The 27,474-nt window shown below is 41.5% G+C and overlaps 1 protein-coding gene across 2 annotated transcripts in view; it reads left to right on the top strand.

The window, feature by feature from the left end:
- The window catches only part of bnc2 (basonuclin zinc finger protein 2), a 178,187-nt gene that overhangs the window by 49,156 nt on the left and 101,557 nt on the right, over positions 1–27,474 (top strand). The window lies entirely within an intron of this gene.

Genomic DNA, 27,474 nt, shown 5'->3' with positions numbered 1-27,474 from the left:
GGCATGCAGCAAATGTTTGAAGATAAGCTTTTCCCTCTATAGTCTTCTCCTGTCTTGCTCCTTCTCTCTCTATTTCAAGCCAATTAGGTGTGTCTTTTAGCAGAGATTTGGAGTATAAGTTGAACATCAGCACCCTTCAATGTTGAAAGGCACATCTCAAATTAGGGAGAACCACACACCCTCCCCCCCCTTTCCTACCCAACCTATCACCATCTTTCCCTCCTTTGCTCCTGTGAAGACACAGAGGCCCCCGGGGCCCTGAAATGTCTCCACACGCTGGAAATTGAATCAAACGGCATCAATCAGGGCACCCTTTTTTCCTCCCCCTTTCACTCCTTCTTCTCTCTTTTCTTTTTTGTCTGTGTTTGGTGTCTTTAAGCAGTCTACCAGGGTATATAAACAGCACTACTAGGAAACACAATTGGATATGAAGTGAAACAGGATTCTTTTTTAGGGCTGCTGATGCTTTGAATTAGTGTAGGTTCATCTAAGTCAGGTTGCAGGCGACACTTTTATTTTGCACATTGCCAACATTACCAAGTATTCTATCGGCCCAATGTCTTATAAACACCATCCCGCTGATACACACACGTACATACACACACGCAGTGATATTATTATCCTCCTCTTCTGTGGCTCTCTGCTGTAAAATGAGTTTGCCCCAACTCCATTAAAACCCGCGCCAGCCTCTCCCCTGACGCCGCCGCCCTATTTGCATGTGCTAGTGAGCCACTCCATGGAACGAAGGATCTCCTCTCTTCCTCCTCTCCACCTTCAGTCTGTCCCACCGGAATGCGCGATAAGTGGGCAGATGACATTCACGGAGAAAGACTGCAATAAAGTGACTCTCTCTCCATCTCTTCCTCTCCCCCTTTTCTCCTCCTCTACATTTCCCTCCTCTCTGTGCCACCCCATCAGAGGCAGAAAGGGGATATTGCGAATGACACGGGCAAATCAGCTGTAAATGGGCGCTAATTTGATTGACATCTGGGCTGCTGTCACCGAGGCGGGCGAGGACAGGCCCCAGCCAGCAGACAGTGAGCGGCGTTTACCCAGTGCACAAAAAGCCAGCTTTCAACTAAATCACTTCTTGTCCGGAGGGCCCTCCCTCCTCGTCCCTCTCTCCCGCTCCTTCGCTCCTCCCGCCACCCACTACCAACCAACTCGCCAGATTCTAATTGCGTGTGTCCTTCCTCTCAGTGCAATTTTCCCATTACCGCCACAAGAGCAGCCGCACAGCTCATCTGAAGCGAGGTTGTCTCCGAAATATGTACCTCCAGGTTAACCCTTCGCTGCCTTCACAGAGCCAACTGCAAGCACAGGCTACATGGTGAAGAGGGACACTGCATTGTGTTGTGATTATGTTTTGGACTCTAATTAAAATAAGACATCACAACTAGTTTTGCAAAGAAAAGGCCGCTATCCCTTGGTAACCAAAGAAATCAGAAACATGTATTTGAAATGTAAGTCTAACTTTGTTGTTTTTCTTTTTCTTTTTTCATGTGCTGCTGTTGCTGTCTCTCCATTACAAAGGTAAGTTTCTTTTTTTTTTTTTTGTTTACGTTCTCCCTGCAGACACATCAGTGATAGGGCCTCAGAGCTCACAACTGTTAGCTCTCATGCTAGGTTAAGCATGGCTAAAAGGCACCAATATGCATGCTGACTTACACACACTCATCTCCAGTCACAATCAAAGCATGTTTAATTCAGAGCATCAAGTCTCTCCTCTTCTCATTCTCTCTATTTCTCCCTTTTCACCTCAATTCTTTATTTATGTCTGTGATGTTGGATTGTGCCAACAGCAAGGCCCAGGGCAAACAGCAGAGGCACCCATGGCAATGAAATGCTAATAAGTGCCGCGTCATTTCAACACACAAAATTCACAGAGGTGTTTGTGTGTGTGTGTATGTGCATGCACAGGCATGTGGATGTGTGTTTTTGTCTGTATGTGTGTGTGTGCATGGGGTTGTGCATGAGTTAGATGTCATTTTTTAAACAACATATGGTATAATAAAATATAGTAATAGATAATTTATTCAGAAGAAACAAACCTTACTGTGACACTGACGCAGCATAAATACGCAGATCCCGTTTTTTTTTTTTTTTTTACCAGCCCTCCTTTAACACTTGGGGGTTGTGCAGGTGGATTGTGCGCCACTTTGCACTGGTGAAGTGTCATTTTCCTGAAGAGAGGAGTGTTTTTTTTCTCACTTGTGATTTTTTGGTAATTTGGTGACTTGCCATGAGTGAGGAGAGAGGTGCAGTAGGAAAAGTGGCACTTACAATCCAGCAGCAATTTTGGAGTTTTACTGAGATTTACTGCGTTTTAATTTCATCATACAATACATTCTTTAACTAGCACACAAAAATACAGTTTTCTTTTGATCGTCGCGATACTGTCATACCAGCAAACCATTGATTCTTCAGCATCTGTCATTCACAACAGCTTCTTTGTTGTATAAAGGTTGTCTTTCTGTTGTTTAACTCCTTATACAGCTGTCTGAGGGCAGCAGGTATGTTTTATCCTCTAGTCGGCACATTTATGCATGCCAACTCCACTCATTTAATCATAAACAACATATTTCTGTTTTCCACTTGATCATCAAGACCGTTGGTGACAGTGACATTCTTGGAGACAGTTCATTAATTTCCCTGAAAAACTTTAAAACTATTAAAACTTTTCTTTCACTTCCACAACACTGCACTTCCTCAGGACCACCTGTTAATACCAGTCCTCTGTCTCCATCTTGACCCCCCCCCCCCAAAAAAAAAACACACCAGGTTGGCAGGGAGAGAAGGAAATAAAGTTGCATGCCTCATTGACTTCTTTTCTACAGGTCCGGCCAAAGTAGCAGCTGAAACATCATTTTTAATTACAATACAGGTAGACCTGAGGCTGTAATAACTGACTTGATGTAGAGGTACTGCATCATGGTTGTTGATAGAATTGTCTTTCATAGAGGTGTTACTGGAAACAAAACAAAAAAATCACATATTTGTGGATCATAAACAGGATCATTATGGGAATAGTTGGTTTATGTCATCAGGTTATTGTTGGATGTAGGCACTGCCAAATGCAATTAAATGCACCCTTAATAATCACCTGCGTAAAAAGGGTGCTGCCACACCTTTTGTGCATTGAGCACCCTGCACAATGCTTTATACTCTGAGCCTTGATTTGTGAAAATACAGCCTCAAGACTGAGTATCAAGGTATGTCAATCCAGCTTGATTCAGTTTGAAAATGTTTTAGTAATTTCTAGTCCTGTTTGATTTGCAGTGGTGTCAAGTGACTTGAAATAAACAAACTTACGAAGATGGCACAAAAATGTAGAATATCTTTGCAATTTTTCCAATAACAATAGAGTAGCAGTGCTGCCTTATGCATGAACTTGATTGAACGTAGTAATTTTTTTATTAGAGGATGAATCACATCAATTGAACTTTACTTATCCTAGCTCCTTAAATTACTTATTTTGGAAGCTTCAAGGTTTTGATTTTCTTTTTTTGTGGATTTATAGGCCTATAGGCAAAATTCTTCCTTAAAATGACTAATTTAATGCTAATTATAAGACAGTCTTGTCTGCTTACATAAACACTCTCAGCCCTGCTGGTCATCACTGAGGAGCAGAGCTGTTTGGCTCCTGACTCGTGGTGTTGGCTCTGACACTGCCCTGTAGAGTTGACAGTTTTCTTGGTTATTTGTGTACAGGTTTACTATCACACTTTGTGCAATAATACGGTACATGTCTTGTGTATCCTGGAGGAGTGTGCAGGGAGAAAGAGAAGTGGGATGGCGTTGGGGACTCACTGCCTTGGGGCCAAAGCTGCACTAGATGGAAGACTGTACACATACACACACACATGCCATTAAAGGAATAAAACCATGTTTTTGCTTTGTAAAAAAAAAGTCTGCTCAGTATGTTCAATATGTTGGATTTTTTTTTCAGGAGAGCTTGGAGAGATAAATCCAGGATGTGAGAGAGCGAGGAAACAAGGTTGTCCATTAGTCAGCTGCTGTGATAGTCTAAAGAAGCCCTGGCCCTTAATGGCTTCTCTGCAATAATTGCTACACTACTTCCTCTGTTCCTATACCACTACGTGACATGCTTTTGCTGGAGCCACCGCTGTACATGTCCACATCCTAGTTCTAGTCAAAGCATCTCTGAGGAGCATTGTGCTTTACAAGTATCACTCTAATAGAGAGGTTCCAGGTAAAAACTCTGAAAAGAAAGGGCTTTTTTGTTGCCTCAGTCTCCTTCCTGCCCTCTACCATATTTGTTTAGCTTTCTCCTCTCTATCTTTATTGATGCAGAAAGTTAGAGGCTCTCAGTGTGTGAAGAGGCCATGTTTCTCATGTCTACTCTCTCAGATAACACAGGAGTACCTAATGGTTTGGTTACACTAAATGTTTTGGGGACTTTTCAGGTTTCTTGATAAAGTTCTGACCTGTTTGCCAATAGTCACACAATGAAATAGCCTACTTCTCCAGCAGCTTGTGTCAGTATAAGGGTCCCTATACTTACGTACATGGTGTGTGTGTGTGTGTGTGTGTGTGTGTGTGTGTGTGTGTGTGTGTGTGAGAGAGAGAGAGAGAGACAGGAAGAGAGAACGAGAGACAGGGATGAATGGAGAGTCTCACAGGTCCTCCAACTCAGCCCAGGTTAATGGAAACCATTATCACACACAGCCACTCTGTCTGTACAATCAGAGCTTCTCTCTCTGAGGGAGGCACTTTGTCACACACACACACACACACACACACACACACACACACACACACACACACACACACACACACATACACACACACAGAATATATTTGTGCCATATTCTTAAGCCTTCTCTACTTGTTTAGTCTCCTACTGTACAAGCTGTTCCTCAGCCTGTGCAGGAGAGACTAATTGTTTTAGCATGTAACTGCCACTCTTATTTTGAGCAATAAGGAACACTAGGGGTCATTTTACTGAGATGAGTCAGAAACTGTTAGCTAGCAGGCCTGACTCAAATCTCCCCGCTTTCTCTTTTGTTCTACTCAGCAGCTTTTTTTTTCTGCTTCCTGAATCTGGAAATGCTTTCATATCAAGCAGCAAATGTGGCCCAACAAACAGTTTTTCTTCTTAAAAAAGAAAAGAAACAAAAGCTGCAGTGACATAGATTTGCCTGCTACATTTGCTGCGAGGCACAAGGCAGCATCAAACATTTAGCAATATGTGAGGCACACTTAAAAGAGCCTAACAGTTGTTTGCTGTGGAAAATTTTTGGACAGTTTTGTTTGTCTATACTTGTGCCACTGAGCAAAGGGTGTAAAAAATGTAGCGATTCCTTTGAAAAATAGACATGATCTCCTCCCACAGTGGCTTGATTGCTGAAGGCACAGAGAGGTAAAATGTCAAATCTATCTCTGAACAGTCCACATGTGTATTTAAGAATATCTGTACGACACTGGATAAGTATATCTCTGTTAACTAGAGAGAGAGCTGATGTGAAATGCAACCAGGATCTGTTCCAACGGTAAGAAAATGTCAAGGCGTGGGCTCATCATCATTTAAAAAGACTAAGTTTTATATCAAGATCAGTTCATTTCAATGCAATTACCACAATCAGTGAATTTGCTCATGGGGGCGAGGTGAATCTGTGCAAATTTTTTTGACAAGAAACAAGAAAATTTGTTCCATTGACAAATAGTAAACTGTCCTCACAGAGAGCTGGAAAAATAGAAATTTTTAAAATATATTGTAATATTATTATTTATTTAATATTTCTTTTTTTGCTGCCTTTAAAGCTGAATTAATTTATTGTGAATAATGGGCAGGTAGAGTACAGAGTTTATCTGTCTTTTTTTTGGCTAAAAACGGCTGCCCGCAGCAGCTGGAAACAATCTTAATGAGGGCAGAATTATGGGCAATAAAACCAAAACAATGATCCAAAATAGATTAAAAAGCTCCGTAGAGCGGAGAGGGACTGTGGAGTTGGATGGTAATTCTCTGTGGGTTCGTCACTACGAGTTGCCCCTTTGACATTATGCATTCGATCCATTGTTAATACAAAAATATCGATGAGTTCAGCTTTAACAAACATGTTTTTCATAAGCCCAAGACTGTTGCGGGTCAAACATCACCAACTTGACATACTCAGGCCAGTTGATAGGCCACGGCTATGAAAACAGACGTGCCAATCCTGAGTCCAGACATGTTTGTAAAGTGAGGGCCTAACAGCACAGACGTTCTCTAGACAGGAGACATTACAGCTTAAAGGCGGGAAAATTATGTTGGAGGAGAGCATAGACACATATTGTGGACTGTGGAGAAACAGATAATACACACAGTACCGTGTATTACTTGCTGGAAAAAATTATTGGGAGCTGTAGCTTGTTGAATGCTAACAAATTAGTCAATGTTTAACTTAAAAATCTGAAATTGTAGTAGCAAGTGCTGAGCTAGATAAACATTCACCTTAGAATATGTATAGCAAACCTCAGGAATACTGTTCACTTTTTCAGAAAGACAGATGACACGCAATGGCAAAGAAAGACTGTGCTGAGTGAAAAAAATCTAGTGGAACAAGCAGCTAGTCCGGATGTAACATCAGAACTTCAACTTCCTATGTGTTTGTGTGTGTTGTGTGTGTACTGATGAATGCATTTTGTGCGCTTGAGTGTCCAGCTCCCTAGCATGTGTTTATGTGTGTTTGTGTATGGACACATGCCACTGTCTCTTCGTTGATCCTGTCTCAATCAGAGAGGAGTCGTCCCATCACAAAAGCCACAATATTGCTTCGTACACACACACACACACACGCACACACACACAGCAGTAACCCTGCTTTCCCCTGTAAACAGTTTACAGTGCCTTCTCTCTCCCTTATGCAGACACAGGCCAAAGCGTCAGTGTTGTGTTCAGCTAATCCCACTGTTTAGGCTTTGTTGGCGGGCTCTAGCTACAGTATGCACTGTATGACCTGAGGGGAAAAAGTGTTTCATTTGTGTGCATGTTTAAATATGTCACACACGTTAAGGACCCCCTCTTTATCTCCCCACACGCACTAATCTTCATCTCTATCAATTTTATGTTTGGGTTCTGTCTCTCCTCTGTGTACACCCCCCCCCCCCCCCCTCCCCCCACCTCTCCTCATCTTCATTTGTTTAGCTGAGCTTGTGCTTGTTTTCTTGTCGTTCTCCCCTTGATTGAGGTTGACCCAGCCGTCTTCACAACCTCACAGTATACAAATGTGCGCGCGCACACACACACACACAGCTCCTGACTGTGTGTATAGACACTGTGTGGTTTGGCTTGCTTTGTGTAGCAACGGCCCAAGGTAGGAAATGCTGTTTAGATTAAGTGCGTTCTGATGTCCTCCCAAGCCTTGTTCCTGCTGGATCACGATCCATTTGCACCACAAACCTCTCTAACACTACATGCGGAAACACCAGTGGTTTAGGGTTAGGCATAGGACAGTGGAGGTTTCTGTTATAGGATTTTACTAAACTCTTACCACATCCTCTATGTGACTCTGTGACTTTAACAGAAGGAAAATGATTACCTTTGGTATGTTTTTTGCATCTATGCCACTGTTAAACTGTTTATCCCTTGTCATAGACATTCTTTTATCCAATACGTTCAAATGTTCCTCGATCTTTCTTTTGTTTTCAGGTTTGCACAGCTCAAATATAAGCTTGTTTTATATACGTGCAGGTTTTGAACCTGATTTTTCCTCATTTCCTTAGAGGTGCTTACGGCTGCCAAACACTGAAGTCCAGCCAACTAGGGCACCTAAATAACAGCTATCAGAAATAAAGAGCTGACATCTGATGCCTGCTCTGTTTTAATAGCGGAGAAAAGGAAAGATTTTTTTGTCCATAAAGTCAGTGTGGTCTCCTTATTTTCTCTCAACAGGCAGTCCTTAAGCTGAGAATTTTTCCACGTAATCAAAAAAGAATCAGACACCTTGGTCAAAAGACTCATAGTCCTTGGTGTGTGAGCTGTGTTTGCAGGAGCATGTGTGTGTGTGTGTGTGTGTGTGTGTGTGTGTGTGTGGGAGGGAGTGCTGATTAGAAGTCTGATAATTGCAGGAGTTTTAGCTCTTTTGTCTCTGCAGCCCTCCATTTGATCCGCTCCTTTCTGCTGGTATTAGAGAAAATAATATAATATAATATTTAATAGATTGGTTGAAATAATAACTTTCTGTAGTTGTGTTACTCTAATTTAAAAAACTAACTGCAAATCCTTATCTAGTTGCCATATTTATTACATCTTACTTTTTCTTACCAAAAATAAATTGTCAAACACCAATTTGCATTTTTTAAAAATAAATCTTGTCTTGATTTTTCCAAGACATTAAATCAATTCTACTAAAGTGGATTGCATAGTTGTAACAGTATCCTAGATATCTAAGAGAAAACTGGATGTTTTTTTTTTTTCTTTCAAAAATCAGACCAGTCTTAAAGGTGTACTCCACAGATTTACCATTGCACTTCAGTGAAGTTGGGGGACTCACAGGAGACAGATTAAAAAAGAAAAATGGTCAAAATTGGTTGTAAATACAAAGATATTTTTACTTTTAGTCCTTAAGGGTCAAGATCCAAAAGGGCTTGTATCCTACATTTCCCATAATGCAACAGGCTTTCTATTTTAAATTTCAAGCCCGAGCCGTGATTATTAGGGTTCCTCGCTCAGACTTAAGAAAGCTCTCCAGACCCACAGAAGACATTAAGACATTATTGGTGGCGTGCCTTTAAAACTATGGAAGACAAAAAAAACACTGTAAAATACTTAATTTTTCATATTGTTGATTTGGATAAAGTAATTACCGCAGAAGCTATATATATAAGTAAGAGAAGTATAGCATAGTAATATATAGTATGACATGCAGATCAAAACACTTCATTCTCAGCTTGTATAGAAAGGTTTACTGTAACATGCATCTGCGGCAGTCGCTGCACTGGTGACTCTTAGCTGAATGGAGTGATGTGATGTGATGTTTGAGCAGAATTCAAACACAAATGATCAAGTCTCAAGAATCTTTATTGTTGCTTATATCAAGTGTCTTGTTACTTGTTTTAAGGTTAGCTAGTTTTTTTGTATTGACCTAATTTCTTGTCAAGAAAAAGTAATTCTTGCATTCTTGGCATTTTTTTTGTTTTGTTTGATACTAGCAAATTTCTCTACATTGCAGAATATTTTGCTTGTTTTACAGCCTAATGGTTAAGGCGCACTGTCCTTAGTTTAATTCTGGCAGGTGGACCTTTGATGGATGTCACACCTCTCTCTTCCCCTGTTTCCTGTCTTTCAATACACTGTAACTGTCAAATAAAGGGGAAAAATGTTAAAGAAACAATTTTAAAAATAAAAATGAAAAGTTGCCAGCACTTACTGGCACAGTACTGTTATTTGTGTGTATGTGAGGATGTTGTTGTGAGGCCGTGGATGAAAATTGTGTGATGTGATGTGATGAGATCAGCAAGAAGCAGCAGAGACACCTCCCCTACACTTGTCTCAGTGGTCCCAGCATCATTACCAGCACCACTGCGGTACACTGCCTTATCTACTGTGGCAACTGATACAGTGACAGCCACTCCTCCAGGACACACACACACACACACACATATATACCCACACAATGCTCAATGCCTCACCAATCTGCAGCAGTTTTCCCCGCGGGTCCTCTTCATCGAGGCTGCGGTCTACAGCGTGTGTGTGGTGGCAGAGGGATGATAGGGCGGATAGTTATTTTCGATATGAAATCTTCTGTAATGTTTAATGTTTATGCTCAGATAACGAAATATTATGTCACATCTGAGCTTCCCAGAAGATCTGATCAAGTCAGGAGAGGGCAGTCAAGTCTTTCTGTCTGTTGTTTTTTGTAATTTACACACTCACACACACACACACAATCGCACAGCATACATATAGCACATGCATACTCGTGTTCTGCCACTTCATTGGAAATCTTCAACTAACCCCACGTGCCTTTGATTTGTGAGTTCAGCCGATTCAGTCACACAGGCTCACAGTCATTTAAAATAACTGCTCAGGTGGGAACCGTGGATGTGTGTGTCTAAGTGTGTGTGTGTGTGTGTGTGTGTGTGTGAGAGAGTGTGTGTAAGGCAGGCTCGGTGACTTCATTCATTTTAGTGGCTGAAAACGCGGTCCACACCTGTTCAACCTACCATGCTAACATTCTCAAGTGGTCTTAGTCACATTAACGCTTTGAACCTCAAACACACACACACAGTCCATCTGCTATTTAAACTCCAGTAGAACCCAGTAAAGTTCAGATTCATTTTTATATAGTCGGCTCTTTTTCTGTTCAAGTTCAAGGCTCTGTGCTGCTATGAGCATTTACACCTGGTAAAGTGTCTGTAACCAGTTTAAATGGCAAAACTGATTTCCTCTTTAAATTACTCAGATTCCAAATATCTCCCTCTCTTCTTACCGCGCTCTCTCCATCTGAACGATCTAACTGAATTATTTTTTATTACCATCTTCTTTTTTCTATCTCTGTCTTCCTGTCTGCCTCGTTCACTCTCTCTGCTCTCTGTTTGCGTATGAAATGATGTAAGCAGGAAGTCAATTTATGATATGTATTGAGAAATGGGTAAAGGAGGTTTTTTTTTTGTCTTTTGTTGTTGACATGAGAGGTAGTGCATGACAGTCTAATGTAGCCACAACCACATGTGGTTACATATGTCCAATATTGTATGTTTTCTCTTGGCAGTGGAGCAGAGGATGACTATTGTTGCCCCTTTCAGACTCACTCCTATTAATCATGTGTGTGCGTGTCTGTGGGAGTGTATGTGTCACTGAGAAAGAGTGCACGTAATACTCACTGCATGATGAAGGAACCTGAATATACATCAAACTAAAGCCTACACAAACCGTGTACTGAAATATATACACACTCACAGTGATACAAGAGGACAGGGAATAAGAAAAAAATAGATCTGTAACTGAGCTATTTTATGCAGGAAAGCATATTTTAAATGAAATTAAGAGCTTGAATGCTCTTATACTTACACATGGACATTTTTAATTTTGTCTTGAGATGCACGGGCCTGTTCAAAAAAGTCTACTCATCAATGTTATATTCACTCATATAAGTTACATATTACAGTAATCACATTTTTCCCCAATTATGAAGTACTACAACACATTATTCTTTATTGAACTAGTGAAGATACTGTCATTTGGCTACACGTAAAAATTTCAGCAGACCTATTAAATGATGCTTTTAAAACCTTAGTACTAGTATGTTTAATATGGTATTCAATGAATATCAAATCTTTTATATGTACAGTAAATATATTGATTTACACCTGCTGGCATGAACTGTTGCCTAGCAACAGCTGTAGTAAGCAACACAAGACAGATGAACACTGGAAAGACAGATGTTGGAAAGAATTTCTCAAAAAAAGTTATAAATCCAAGACTGGCAGAGGAGACAGGGTGAAATCGGGGGGAAAGTAGAGATACTGTCATCGGTTTGAATTTACTTCACAGAGAGACAAGAACATCACTTTGAGAAGTAATTCATGTTCTGTTCAGAAATGAGTCCACATGTTTATGCCTGTGCAACTTTCCATTTTGATCTACCAATATATTTGTGTCAGATTTGGGAAAATAACACAAAACTGAGAATAAAATGTAAAGTATTTTTATTACAGGAATAAGTAACCGGTAACTGCTTCTAAGAAGCTATCCAATTTACCAGAGCGGATCAACAACAACATCCCTCCCTGTCTTGTTGGCTGAAACGTGCTTCTCTGGGATGCACGTAGGCAAACATGCACAGGGTCATTTAAAGACCCCTAAAGTTTCTTTTATACTTGTTCATAAAAGTGTACTAAAGTTTACATGCCTCCCGACAAGTTGTATCAGCCAATGAGCTTGCTTGATGTGCAAGTCTTCACAAGGCATTGTTGAGATTTGGCAGGTGTGTGCATCAACCTCTTACCCATAACCCATAATCTTCTTTTTGTAGGCTGCAGAGATGTTTATGTATCTTTGCAAAAGCATAATTTCAGCTATAATCAGATGCAGTCTTTAATACTTTGATTTGAGGATAATTTGCCATTCTTTTTGGGGGCCTCATGTAGGTAACCTGTTACTGTACCTCACCCGTGCAGTAGCTCTGTGCTCCATACTCTGTTTAATGACAAATCTCATGAAAACAGGATTCAGTGGTTAAATACATGCACACATTTATTGTACATGTATGTATTGTAAACTACTGTTTTTTCATTTTTTGTGAATGGTGGATTTTTACGGATAAGTGTCTGCTTCTACATTTGAACTGTGTTTTGTGTGTGTATGTGCGTGTGTGACCATGGACGGGTCCTATATGGAAGCAATTACTGGCAGCGAGGGCCCTCAGACACCCACAGTGCCTCTCACTCTGGGCCAAACGGAATGTATCTCCCTCCCCCTTTTCCCTTTCTCTTTCTGTCTCTCTCTGTTTCTTTCTCTTTTTCTCCCTCTTTTTTACTACCTCTCTCTTTCTGTTTTACTCTCTCTCTTTTTCTCTCTCTGGACTAAATTACTTTCGTATGAGCCCCAACAAAGGGGGCAAGGTGAAACCCCTTTCTATTTTTTATTGGGAACAAAAACCCCAGCCATATTTTAATTCACATCACACATTTCCAATTTGCGCAAACAAGCCCTGAAAATACCGGCGCTAATTAGACTAAACCTTATGTGTGTGTGTGTGTGTGCATACATGTGTGCATGCTCCATGAAAAGAGAGGCCATCTCCAGTTGCATTACTGTACCCCCTTTGGGTGCTGTGTTGGCTAGTTAGTATGCGCAGCCAGAGCCATGTCGGATATGAGTTTTTGGGGGGTCCCTGCATCATGTGGTTTGGGTGGAGGCAAGCTGCTATGGTGGCTGTTGTCTGCTACATCTACTAGTGTGCATATGTATGTGTGTATGTGTGTGTGTGTGTGTGTGTGTGTGTGTGTGTGTATGTGACTTTTGTTTGTAAAGGTAAGCTTGTTTTTTTAGGAGATCTTAATTCAAAATTTAATGCTTGAAACACCAAAATAAATTGAATTAGGGGTAAAGCATCCACTGAAAAAGAAACCACAGATAAACTGGCAGCAAGCAGTGACAGGATTGCAGTTGTCAGGGTTTGGCAAACCATTGTCACCCCCTCTCTTGTTACAGTAAAGAAAAGCTCAATGGAGGAATATTATCAGCCGTGCCAGCAGTCTCTCCTCCTCTGTCTGTGGGAACTGAGAAGTCAGTATTTGCCATGTGTATATCCCTCCAAACGGACTCTAAATGAGATAAATAAGTTCAGACTAAATTGGCAGCTTGTGTCCAAAGTGATTATTCTTTCCTTAATGTCTCCTCATTGGAATGGGAGAAGACTTGGCCTGCACAGGAATACCGCGGGGTGTGGCAAAGCGGTCTTTTCCAACACAAAGAAGTGACGAGTGATGGCAGCCAGAGTTTACTTGTCAAGGTTTTTAAACACACACACACACGCACATGCAGAGTTCTCATGTGCTAACCCCGTCCTCTTCAAACAGTTTGTCTCTCACTCCACACTCCTCCAAACTTGGCCCGTGACAAGGCCTTACATTCCCTTCCCATGAGTCCTAGCGTGGCTAGTCAGCAGAAGGACCCCAGATTGTGCTGGCTGCGTCGCCGCCTGCCTCGTTTGGGAGCGTGCCTGGACCCTCCGTCTCAGTAACCTTGGTTTGCCCCCTCTGTTTGTGAATTCCTGCCGCTCCAATAGGACCACACTGTCCCCAGCAAAATGCTTTCTGGCAGCGGGCAGCTGGACAGACCGGTGGGAAAGTGAAGTGAAAGCTCAGATTCTCTTTCAGGCAAATAAATAAGCCATGATTGTACAGTTTCACCTAAGAGTAATTTTGTGAGATTGTTGGACAAAAATGGACAAAAGGCTGAGAGTTGGAGTGTGTCTGTTATATGTAACACACTGCCAGGTCAAGAGTTGCAAAGAAGTGACATCTGATGGTGAATAATCGGTCACAGTTGTAGATAATTACCAGTTAAGAAAAATATACCTCGTCTTATCAGATCACCAGCACTGATACTGATCCTTGTTACGATTGGTGCTTTAAGTTGAGCAAAGGGTTGTAATTGGTGATTTAAGCCCCACCAGAGGCTGTGATAGGTGCATTTTGAAGCCTCAGATTTCATTCTGTGGCGGTGTTTTGTGTCTGCCAACACCCAGACTCTGGGGTGTTTAGCCTTCACGGCTACTTCTGCTGTCTGAGGAATTTCACGGGCTTGAGTAATTTTTAGTTATGTCTCTCCTCTCCGTTTCTTTACACTTTTTCTTTCACCGTTTCTTGTTTAAAATCATAGTTATTTGCGGTGCAGCGCTGGATAGTTTGTGGTTTTCGGAACGGCTGTATTATTCCAGTATTAAGTATCTACTCTTTCACCATAATGTTATAAGAGGCTTCCCTGGTTTAAAATATCAGATTGCTCAAAATGGTATAAATATTGGTATCCTCCCAATATTTTTCAAGGTCTCATTTCTATAGAGTTACAGTTTGGAGCTTTGATAATTTATTGCATATTTCTAATACAGCTTCATTTAAATGAATCATGTTACAAGAATCCAATTTTTCTACATATGTAGTATATCATTATTTTTTAACATCTCAATCGTATAATTTATAACCTGGTAATTTGCTAACTTCATCTGTTTTACCTGTTAATTTCAGGGATGAAACAATTAATTGGTTAGTTGATCGGCAGAAAATCAATCGTCACAAATGTTGATAAAAAAGCTAAACATTTGCTATTTTCAGCTTGCCGCTTTTTCTGCTTAATATCATCATAAATTGAATATCTTTGGGTTTTGGACGGTTCTTTGGACAAAACTAAACATTTGATGATGTCACGTTTGTCTCTGGGAAATTGTGATCATTTTTCACTGTTTTTTTGACATTTTTAGACTTAACGATTAATTGATTAATTGATTGATCATAAAAAGCAACCAACAGATTAATCAATAATGAAAATAATCATTAGTTGCAGCCCAGTTCATTCCTAACCTGTTAATCTGTTTTCCTCTGTCTGCCTGTCTGCCTACATCTTTGCTGGCTCTTCAGCCTGTCTATCTGTTTGCTTGACGGTCCACTGTGTCACAGCGCTACTAATGGCCATTGCTGAGCCAGCCACTTTCTAAATGACACCCTCCTCCGCTCAATACAGCTGCCCTGCAGTTACGCACTCACTCCTCTCCCCCTTTTCTTGTTTCCACCCTCCACTCTCCACCGCTTCCTCTCATGCACAACAGTGGCTTCCCTCTCGCGCGTGGAAGAAAAGCAGTTTCTTGTCAATTTTCTCTCAATATTTTCCACTGAACATGCCTCTTGATGAAAGAACCTCGTCTTGTCTGACACACGCTCGCGCACTTTCATACATCACGTCACTGGCTGAATGAATGACTGACAGCGTACGACTGGAGCATCGTCTCCCCGCTGATATCTGCACCCTCACCAACAGGACGATCCGTTCATTCATCATTCATTCCTCCCACTTCTCTCTCTCTCTACGTTCTTTTATCTTTTCCTCCCTCTTCACACCACATCCTTTTCTCTCCTTTTAATCATCTTTATCTTGTTGTTTGTGTGTGTATTTGTGTGTGTGTGTGTGTTTGTGTGTTAGTCGCAGAGGATGGTGTAGCACAATTCCTCTATTGTAAGACAGAACTGTACTGAAGACATATGAAAGCCAAATTGAGTTTGGCCTTAGTTTGACTACATCAACTCTTCCAGACTAAATACTGGATCAAAACACACTCATGATCACTCTCATTCTTCACACATATCAGCTCTCCAACCTCTACACACCCCAGGTGCCACTTGGATTTAATGTAGCTCAAATGACTTTATTTATTCTCAGAGGCATTGCAGTAGCATCTCGTCTTTACTATGATTTTTTTTTTTTCTTGGACCACACACATTCAACAAACTTCCCCCCTCAAAGTTCATTGGTGAATCAGTTGGGGGTTTCAGCATCCTAAAAGATGGTGGTGGCAACATTTTGGCACTGGCAGCTCATAACTGGATTGCTGTAATTATTCATTGGGAGAGTGATGCCTTCCAGCGGCTGAAGATTGATTAGCTTTGATACGCGACTTAGTGTAATCTGTCTTTGACCAGGGCACCTGTCCAAATTGGCAGGAATAATAAAAAGAGAGGAAGTTATTTTTAAAGAGAAAGGAGAAATGAGCGAGCAAATGACGATGAAGGTGGGTGGACAAAGGGAAGAGAGAAAGATTGAGGCACATCCTGTGTCATGTCTCTTGTGGCGCCTTTCGCCATACACAAACCATCAACCTGCAAACAACAACAGCAGGGCAACCATTTTGTTTACAGTTGAGTAAGGCTCTCAAGCTAAATAAAGCCATTACAACCTAAAATACAGCACCTCTTATTGTCAGCATTACTGTGTACTTAGTTCAAAGTGTTAGTTTTCCAAGCACATTTGGGGTATTTTTTTATGCCTTGCTTGTTTTGTCAGCCAGACCAACGCGATCCTCGGTTGTCTCATTTTCCACGACTAAAGTGTGTCTTCAGTTAATCCTCCAGAGTAAGCATGGCAGAACTTAAAAGGCTCTGATTAGGCTGTTGTGTCCCACAGGTTGGCTAGATATAAACTCGTGACACACTCACAGTGCCCATACATACCCCAGAGACCTCTCTTTGTGTTAATTAAAGGAGTCTCAACTGCAATTAGCAGGCTTTACAATGAGCGTACCCACAGATAGACACATACATGAGCACACATACATATACACACACTGATACAGATATATCCAAACTGTGAGCACATTTACAGGCCCACAAACACACTTTACAGTTGCTTAAGCATCACAATGCCATTGCATTTTGTTGTCGGGCCAAGTATACTGGATTGTCTGCACTGTCCAATAGTGATCATGTTTAATGACGTCAAAACACAGCAGCCATTTTTGATAGTGACCTGCAGACCAAATGAAGATTGAATGGAGCAAATATTCTTTTTCCTTCCTCTGAACCTCTGACATCTGAAATTCTGTTTTTTAAAAACAGATAAAAAAATCTGCCAGCTTGGTGAAATAATTTGACCTTTTTTTAATGCAATTTTCAAAGATGTCCTGTAGGATCAAGTTTAATTTTCTTGGTACTGATGCAGGGGACTGCCTTTTCATGTGTTGTTTACAGAAAATCAACAGTGTCTTGAAACTCCTTGAAAAGGTCCTCTTCTGCAGTTAAGTGGAGTGAAATTTCTCTGTCACCCCTCTGGCAAAACTTTTCAAGTTTTATGAAGTCTTTAAAGCTATAAACAAGAATACATTGTTTGTTAGAGGATTGTTTCACCAAATACTAATACAATTTATGTTTGGTTTCATGTAGCCTTGCAGGAGATCTCTCTCTCTCTCTCTCTCTCTCTGTTGGATTTCTGCTGCCACCCCATTACAATAGAAGTAAATGGTTTTTCATTTGTGATGCTTAAAGCATTGAAGAAGAAAAAAAAAGATTTAAAACATTTAACAACAATGTGTTTTCACAAATAATGTCCTTGTTAGTTTGGATAGTCCGCAGACCTCACTGTAAACAGTTTTCATTAGAACAATTTTCCACTGAAGAAAATTGCCCTTAAAAAAACTACTGTGAGCAACACACACACACACAAATCCATTCACCCCCACTGCACTGAAATCTCATAGACAAATAAAATACATATTTTTTTTGTAATTTTGTAATTTGGAACCCATGCCCAATATCTTGTGATATCTTGTGCTTCATGTTGCGTGTCTTTTTGTATGAAAGGACAGTCAGATAGAGAACCTTAGTTCATGCAGCCCCTTGTGTAATCCTGCTGCAACCCCACAACCTAAGAACTGAGTTGCTGTGTTCCTCTCCCTGTTAGACCTTTAGTACCTGTGTCCATGGTGGCCAAATGGCCCATCATCCTGTCTCCTTATGTACCAAATTAAACCAGAGCTCTCTCCCAGTGTGCTCCAGCCTTGTCCACAGGAAATCAAGGCCAGGTGGAACTTAAGTGAATGAAGCCCCACTTTGGCACATTCTAGCTTGGGTGATGGTGGCAAGAGCAATGCCCCCCTGGAGCTTGGAGGTTGGGGAAGGACACACAGGGACACACATGTACAGGTGCGAATACCTATTTGCTGATGTTCACACACGGGCACAAACTCACAGTGAATAGGTGCTGTCAACTCTGTGGCAACGCTGCTTAGCCGCTCCACTCCCATATTTACTTATTTATTGGCAGCAATGGCTGTGATGACAGGGCCACTCACTCTCAGAAAGCCTCCCAGGCTCCACGACATCCCTTCAAGCAATAGCGTAAAAATTTTAAGAGCCCCAGGCCTGGTTTGATGATTTTGACGTGAGTTAGCGTGTAGCGGAGTTGTCGGGTGCATTCAGGGGGCTAACTGTTCTAATGCGTTTACCCACTTGCCTTATGTGTGTGTGTGTGTGTCTCAAAGCGAAGCGAAGTGTCACTTAATAATTTAGTCGTTGGTTTCGTCCCCCTCACCATCCATCCATCCATTCACAGCCCTTTATGTCTTGCCTCTGGGAATGCAGAGGCCATCGCTCTGCCTCTCTGGGAGTGATAGAACGAGCAGAGACAGGTGACAGAATCCGGTGTGGTGGTGTGTAAGGACAAAGTGAGAGAGACTGACTGTGAAAGAAAGAGAGACAGACAGCAGAGCAAAAATAAACACTCAGAAACAGACATGAATTGAAGTCGCTCGGGGTGATTTATGAGTGACTGGAAGATAATGAACAGCAGCCACTTTTTTGAATGTTAATTTTTACAATGCAGGTTTATTATACAGAACCTCATATTCATTCTGTCATTAAATCTGTCCAACGTGTCATATGTTTTAAAGGGATGCAACACAGACATGTAAGACGGAATATATACCCATGCCTTGCACACACACAAACACACACAACACACACACACACACACACACACACACACACACACACACACACACAGCTGGCCTGTGCATGCCAGATGTAGACAGGAGATCTCTGTCTCTCTGTCTCTCTCTCATCACTGTTTTCAGACTAATAGGTTCTTGTTCTGCATGGAAGTGGTTCTAAGGCGAGAGCGGGAACTCAAAGCCTGCACGCCAAACCTGTGGCTACGGTTGTAATAATCAAATAATGTAACTTGGCCACGTGTAAGAATGTGTGTTAATACATGAGAGCTTTCAACAAAGTCTCCCAATGCCAGTGGCCTCCTATATACTTTAATATGACTTGATGTTCACTTAACCCCCCTCTTCCTTGTAATTGAAACCTGATGGTGGAATAATAATCGTTTCTTCATATTTTTTTTTCCTCTTTCTGCATTCACTAAGCTGATTTTTGCTTGGGCTGTGGGATAGTATTCAATTACAAGAGGTTTGGAGGAGGGGAGGGCAGCGATGGGCATAACGCTTACAACCTCTCCATGGGTTCACTGGAAGAGAAGCTAAAATGACTTGTGAATGCACAGATCATCTGGATGGTGCAGACATCACGCAGAACTTTAAAAATAAAAAATATATAACTTTTGAAGCTACACTTCCTACTTTTTTTTCCCTCTCTACACACACCCACAGTTGAAAAAAAGATGAAGAAGAAAGGCAGAGAAGAAAGATGTGCAGAGAGTGAGAATTGAACCTCAACTTTTTTTGTGATTGAAATACTTCTTCCTCTGAGCTGAAGTCCCAAACCAAAACTTTGTTGCTTGTTTGCTAAGTGGTTTTACTACCACAGGATGATTTGTGTGACATTTATTTGGGAGTTTTTTTTGGCCGGGGAGAGTCACAAGTGTTTGTGTGTTTGTCGTGTTGTTAGCGGTTATGTTCCTTGTCATGTGTGTGCCATAAATAAAGACTCCCCTGGCTAATGTAACCCACATGTTCTTTGTTCCCACCTCCTTCGCAGCTCGGCATTTGTTTTCAGGGAGGATTCAGATGGTACACAGGTCTTTTGGACTGTGTCTCAGCTTTTGTGAGGTCATTGAAATTTTTTTTTTGTTATATCAAAAACAGTCGTGGACTTCCCTGTTACTCACAAAGGCTAACCAATATAATGTGTGATTCCCATTACTTCACTAGCTCACCACTGAGCAGATGCACAGCTGGTGACTGATGATCTCTCTCGAAACACATTTGCAGTCATACCCAGACATAGGTATTAGATTGAACAATTGTTGGATTTTTGACTCTTTTCGATAGAAAATAATTCATTCTGAATGCCAAATTGGATTGATTTTAAGATGTCCCCCCTCCCCCTTGTTTCCAGCACCTGTTTTTGGAAAACACTTAATCAGATTAGTCCTGTTGGGAACTTTTCCCAGAGATACTACTAGTCATCCTCATCCTTGAAGTCTTTTGTATCACTAAAGTGACACGATTTACTTCCATTAAAACAAAATGTAAATCCCACATTTGTGTAGCTTGTTCATGAAACACTCAACCACTCCACTGGAGGGCTTTTGGTATCAATCAAAATAATTTTCTATGACTTTTTTCAGACTGTCTGTTTGGGTTCCTGGTTATGACAGTCTGTTACACCAGTAATTCTTGGCTGCGTGTTCCCCGGTCCATTTCTCTTCACTTTCAACACATGTTTTCATCATGAATTTATTTCCTCCATGGCCCCAAAACATGTTCCACAAGCCGTCAGAATTTCCTGTAGGTTAAACTAGGCTACTGAAAAACCTTTATGGATGACTAACTCTAAAATATATACTATAAACAGACAATCCATGATGCAACATCGTATATCTATGTTTGGAATATGTAATTCTCTAGTCCTTGAATATAATACGACCCCCACCTTCTCAAATGTAATTTCCAGGAAAAAAAATGTCTGAATTTTGGGCAACTTCAATAATTGAATCATACTTTTTCTGGTGCTGTATTCCCTGTCAGTATTTTGTGCCACCAAACAAACAGCAATTCTCCAGCAAACAGTTAAGAAGGTCACTGTAACAAGGACTGACATTACACTCTCTTTTATCTGGGCCACGGCAAGTTGAGAAAGTGTTTCAGTGAGTGTCAGAGGAAGCAGAGAGCTAAAAGAGGGAAAGATATATTAGTCAGGTCAGAGGAGAGAAAGTCGTGAGATCGTGAGAAAGGAAGGGTGAAAACAGAATAATGAGAGGCGGAGAGATGGGAAGTTAGCAAAGAGGAGAGAAGAGAAGAGAAGGAAGACACTGTAGAGAAGGACTTTGTCAAACTCTCAGTGCTGGGTTTGGTGGAGATCAGGCTGGTGGGGTGGGGGTGTACTATGGGGCCGCTGGCAGGGTTGCCACGGCAGTGTTCCGGATGGGCAGGCGGTCTCCTCTCAGGGGGTGAGGGGGGACGTGGGGCTGTCAGGGAGCCTGGCAGGTAGAGACACAACGCCCTGTGACTGGGGGGGAGCACGGGTCAGTGAGAGAGGACAGGAGCGAGGGGATGGAGGCAGTGGAGGGGTGAGGTGGAGGCCTGTCTGATGAGGTGAGAAGGAGAGAATAGAAAAGGAGGGAGGGGATGGGGGGGGGTGAGACATGAGGGAAGTAAATGAGGGTGAAGGAGGAGAAAAGCTAGAGATGATTAGAAGAGAATTATCCAAGTGTGAGTGCAGATGTCTGTAAAGTTAGAGGAGGGAAGAAGAGGGAGAAAAACCAGAAGGATGGGCGCACAGTGCCCTGATATACACGTCTGTGAAATGCCCCGAAACCAGCCCAGTCATTAGGCAAGTGATGGAACTCAACCTCTTCTTCCTCTGTTTCTTCTTCCTCTCCCTCTACATCCTATTCTTCCATCACAATATTCCAACGCCTCATACAGAATGTAACCCTTTCTTTAATCCACCACACCATTATTGCGGTTTCACACCAAATGCACAGGAGCAAATAGTTTGCCTGAGGATCAATGTAGAATGATAATCACAGTGGTAATCCTACAAAGATAATCACAATAATCATGATAATCATAGAATGGTAATCCTACAAAGCAGCTACTGTAGTTAGGATGCTACAGACTACATCAGAATGTAAACAATTGCGAGATCAATTTGCTGTGATATTTATTGCCACATTCGAGTGGCAATAAATATAAAACTGGTGGGATCGGAGAGTAGAGTTACACAAATACGGCAAATTAGAAATTCCCAAATGAACTTTTCCACCATTCTTCTCTTCAGTAGAACTCAGGTCAGCAATATTTGGGGTTAAAGTTAAATTTAGTTGAACTTGGGCTGCAAAACCTGGCAGAAAATCATGGTAGTGTTTCATGTCTCTTAGCTACATGCTGTACATGATGCTCGCAACATTTAAAGACACAATACTGTATTCATTAAAATGAACCATGACAGATTTCTTTTCATGGGGACTTACAGAGGCCTAAAAAATGTTTCATGGCTTGCAGGCTGTAAATTGAGAACCTAAATTGAGAAGACATGGTTGCGATATCTGCAACAATGTTAATAGTTCATTAATCAGCTTCATTAATCAATCATTAATTCACTAGTTCCAGCCTCTCAAATGTGAATATTTCCTGATCTTCTATAAAAGTAAATTACATGTATTTGGATTGAGGATCATTTATCTGACAAAACAAGTGATTTGAAGATGTCATGTTTGGCTTTGGGAACTTGTGATCTTTCACTACTTTGATAGTAGTAAATAAATATTATAAATTATAAATATTATAAATATTATTATTAATAAATAATAGTGATAAAACATGCAAGCTGCAACCCTAATAATCTCTCGTGATGATGCAATGAATATTTGGTACAGAACATTTTGGGGTAACAGAGTCTGCTGATGTGAAACCCTACTGAAAAGTGTGTGTGTGTGTGTGTGTGTGTGTGTGTGTGTGTGTGAGTGTGTGTGAAGTGAGGTGAAAGTCAAGGTGCCCAACAGGCTGGTTTAGACTTTGCTGCAATTTGGTGAGTAGAACAATGGTCTGGTCGGGTTGTTGCTGGCAGGGTCAGAGGTTCACGTGTATGAGTATTGTGAGTGTGTGAGTGTGTGTGTGCATGGCTCCAAATGTGCATCATTTGCTGTATTGGTTCCGATAAAACAGTAGTTTTGTCTCCTGACCTCATGAGTGGAGTCTTCCCCTCTTGGAAAAACAAAATTAGCACGAGGAGCACTTTATACATAACATGTGTCATTAGGTCATGAATTGCCAAATAGGCATTAGCAGATTGTGCCTCCAGCCATTAACCTTTTGTCATTTAGTGTTACCACAAATACAGCTGAAAATCGTAAATAACTCATAAGACTCAATGAAAAATGCTCCACTGACATTTTTTTTTTCCCCTCTCATTTTTTTTCACAAAGGTGCACTTATTAGCGGAGGCCAGAGTGCAGTGATCAGTGACACAGACAATCATGTGGCTCTCTCTCGTTTCTCTCAGACCTTTCGGTGCCCTTGCTTGTCTCTCTCAAAGTCTTTCTCCCCGTCTCTCTCCCTCCCGCTATCACAAGTAGAGGGCTGTTCCTGTCGGTGTCATATGATGTCTTGTGGCCCTGTAGTGGTAGCAGAACAGTGACAGTTCTATCCCTGTGCCATCTGATCGACACGCCATTCCTTGTCACATGGAGACACACACACACACACACACACACAAGCTACAAGTTTATCTGTGTGTGTGTGAGCATCCTTATACGACCATAAATCAGGTCACCGACAGTAACAGCCCTTAGCCATGTGCTCCTGCTTATGTATATACGCCACTGTACAAAGGCTGCACTCACTCTTTTGGTAATGCCAATTCCCACCAGTGTTAAACCATGATTGTTATTGTTTAGTTTGCCTACTTTAAATGATTGGACTTGAAATGGGCAAAAATCTCAGAGGTTTTAATATGGAAAAAAAGTTAAGATGACAAAACAGCTGACAGGATGAACTCTAGATGGTCTTTTCACGTGACAACCTGAAGTGAACCACTGTTTTCTCTCTGTGTTCGAGAAGCATCCTTCTTAGCACAGACACTCATCAACCTTTTTTTTTTTTTCTGCTGGCCTGAATCATTTGTTTCTGCAGCACATAATCACCATCACTGCACAAATTATGTTGTTCCACTCTCCTCTCTCTTTCTACCCTCAGCTTCTGTCCTTCCATTTACCCTCGTTTTATTGTGTAAAAGGCCAATTTGAGTTGGGTTTTGCTCAGTTGTGATTTCATTCCATGAAAAATTATCCCCCCTCCAAAAAAAAAAGAAACAAAACAAAACAAGAAAAATAACACAGCAGACAAGCATCATAATTATGACTTTTTGATGACCTCTGAATCTTTTTCGTACTTGCTGTTGTTTGCTTGAACAGGTTCTCTCTTTGCGCAGAAGATAAAAAGCAAGGTAGTTTGCCTCTCAAGACATAAGAGGGACTTGGCTCTCTTGAGACTGTTCTAACAACTCAATGCTGTCACACCCAATTTCTGGGCTTTTTCACCAATTAGTTGTCAACGTTTGGGAAGCAAACAGGCAGCGCTGAGAGGTTTGATGGGTATAATAATGTGGGCTTAGTGATGAAGGGTGCCCTCTGAAACACACTTGTAGCTTACAGTCAAAAGACAAAAAGGGCGTTAAGAGGTCAAGGGTGCATTAAGTCTGTCGATTTCTTTCACTCTCTCTTTTACCTGATAAGCTCTATGGCCTTTAGTTCGCTAATAATTTACTTAAAATCCTTTTTTACCCTTAATCTCTATTTCTAAATACAATTCTTGACTGGTTGGAGTCATATTCATACATTATTTGAAGCATATCAAATCCATCTACACCAATTATAAAAAAAACTAATACCTGTATGTTACATTAATATAAGATACAGATTATGTTATTATGAATTGCATTAAAAATCAAGATTCAAAGCTTTGCAGTCCTATACACAGAGAACAATTTGGACTGTGCAATGAAATTCTTAGTTTGCCATCCATAAAGATATGTAAAAAAGTGAAAAGCTAGAACAGTAGAATACAAACAGAAATGAATAATAAGTATAAATATACATTAGCACATTTCAGAAAATGTGCTAACTGATATTGCTGCGTAGGGGAAAAAGTGCCATCAGATTGTAACTTAAAAGACGGATATGACTAGGATGTAGATGTATTGATATCAATTGTGATATCTAAAATGGTATTAGTACGACCCGAGGCCCAAGCATAGACTAGCGACATTTTACATGTGACATTTCAGGCATTTTTGAGTAATGTATTATTTCAGTTATGACTCTGGAAATGCAGGTGCTGTTCTGTAAATCTTCAGTCTTGACAATCCCTTTTCTGACTGCTTGGATTGTAGGATTGTACCCCAGACTGAGCGTGTGAGTCGCTGGGGAATAAGGATGCTATGGCAGAGCTTTAACCTCATGCACACTCTTGTATTGATCCGTACAAGCTTCAGTGACTGTTGCTACAGAGCCGGCTGCACTCTGTCATACAGAGCTCTCCCTGTCACCAGTCAGTGGCAGCTATGGAGGAGTGCAACAACACATCACACACCGGTACCCCCCACCCCCACACGCACCCATCAGCTTCTGGGCTAACACACAGCCACCAACCCTGCCCTCTTCTCCTGCCTCCCCCACCAATGCCCCCACCCCCCCCCATCCACCCTTTTTTTGCTCTCCCTCTTTCTCTACCTCACTTTTCCTCTAATGAGTTGCAACACTGATAACGAGCCTGATGATCTTCCATTGATTCGGCTATCACTTGCTTGTCTGGTAATTGATCCGTAGCTGAGCCTCTAGTTAATTATATGGGCTTCGACATGGACCCCTGCCCCGGGGGGAATTCTCAAGTCCTGCACAATAATAGTTTTAATAAAGGAGCCTGAGGATCTCCTGCATCCTCTTTTCTACCCCTTCCTGCTTCCCAGCGTTTTTCATCTTCCTATTTCCATCTTCCTCCTCTGTTTCCCCTCCAAATTTCTCCATCTCCGTATTTTTACTTCTCCTTCTCTTTTCCGTTTCCCCTGTCATCACGGCCATTACCATCAGCAGAGGCAAGGGGGGAGGAAAAAGAGGGAGAGATGTGGAAGGAGAGTGAGCAATATTGGCAGAGTCCACTCCTCCTTCCCACAAATAACAGCCATTAACCAGCCAGGTCAGAAGCTGAGCCACCAGCTTGACTTGAAACACTGAGTGCCACTTGAAAAACCCACAGACTAGCACATTTACAGACGAGATGGGAGGGAGAGACGAGAGAGAAAGAGAAAGCGTGAGCCGGAAAGCAAAAAGGAACCTCTGCCGCTAAATTGTCACTTAATATAATTAGCCTGAGCCTCATGCATTACCTTTTCAATAAGTTGTTAAGAGTGGAGCGGGCGCTACATGGACAGGAGGTGACACATTACGCCTTTTACGACAAGACTGCTTGTGGCTTCCGACAAGGCGCAGGCCACTATGCGAAAGATAAATGAAGAGAAGAATAGAAAGGAAGGGAGGAGTAAAAGTAAGAGCGAGGTAAAGAGGGAAAAAAAATCACGAGAGACAAAAGCAAAGGATGCAAATGTAGGCAGGGAAGGAAAAAGGAGTGAAGATGTAAATTGAGCTTGAGACAAAGGCACAATTGCACATTTCAAAGACACACACTGTACACTTTTCCCTCTGCCAGCAGAAATCCCTTGTATATAACAGTAACGACCGGTGTGATAATCTCAGCAAAGGTTAACAGTACACTGCCATTACTGCACCGTACAAAAGGCTTTTAACAGACAACCAAGCTGCTGTCTACAGCAATTTACCACAAAATTTGAAGTGACTTTATATATCAGAAGCCGTTTAATGTAGCCAAGGAGAGAAGTTCTCTCTCTGTCCCTTTCTCTTTTGTTCCTTGGTGGTGGAAAGATCACAGTGACATCTCCCTCTTGCTGCGGACTGAGGCACCTGGTCTGTCATTTCTCTAATGATGGTGGGGTGAAAAGACGGGGTGGAGAAGAGATGGGAGATTTAAAGAGAAGAGAAGGAGGAAAGAGGAGGGGGGGGGGGATGTCTTCATTGTTTGAGATGTGTCCTATGCTGTGTCAAAGGAAGCATAGATCTCCTTTTTTTTTTTTTTAGTTTTATCCTCCTGTGTGTCTTTTTCTCTGTGTCTGCCTCCCTTTACTCCTCCATCCCTCATTTTATTCCCTTACCTTTGCTGCTGTGGGGACCAATTTGGCTAAAATGGAACCTCTTCCTCATTTTTTTCTTAATTAAAATCCGAGAGCCTCCGCGGGGGGTGGGGGGTGGGGGGGGGGTTCCTGTGTGCGTGTGTGTGTGTGTGTGTGAGAGAGAGTGTGTGTGTGTGTGTGTGTGAGAGAGAGAGAGTGTGTGTGTTCATATGTATGCTGGTGGCAGATTGCCTGCGTTCCATTAGTCTTTCATTAGAGTGGGTGAAAATCAAACAAAGGCAGCAGATTTTTTTGGTAATATAACAAGTCGGTTGATTTTTTTTTTTTTTTTTTTTTTTTTGCTTTTTTTGTTTGTTTTTTGGTAATTGC

Source organism: Thunnus thynnus, chromosome 3, assembly GCF_963924715.1.
Source record: "Thunnus thynnus chromosome 3, fThuThy2.1, whole genome shotgun sequence".
NCBI classification, from domain to species: Eukaryota; Metazoa; Chordata; class Actinopteri; order Scombriformes; family Scombridae; genus Thunnus; species Thunnus thynnus.
This window is presented reverse-complemented; position numbering and strand designations above follow the sequence as displayed.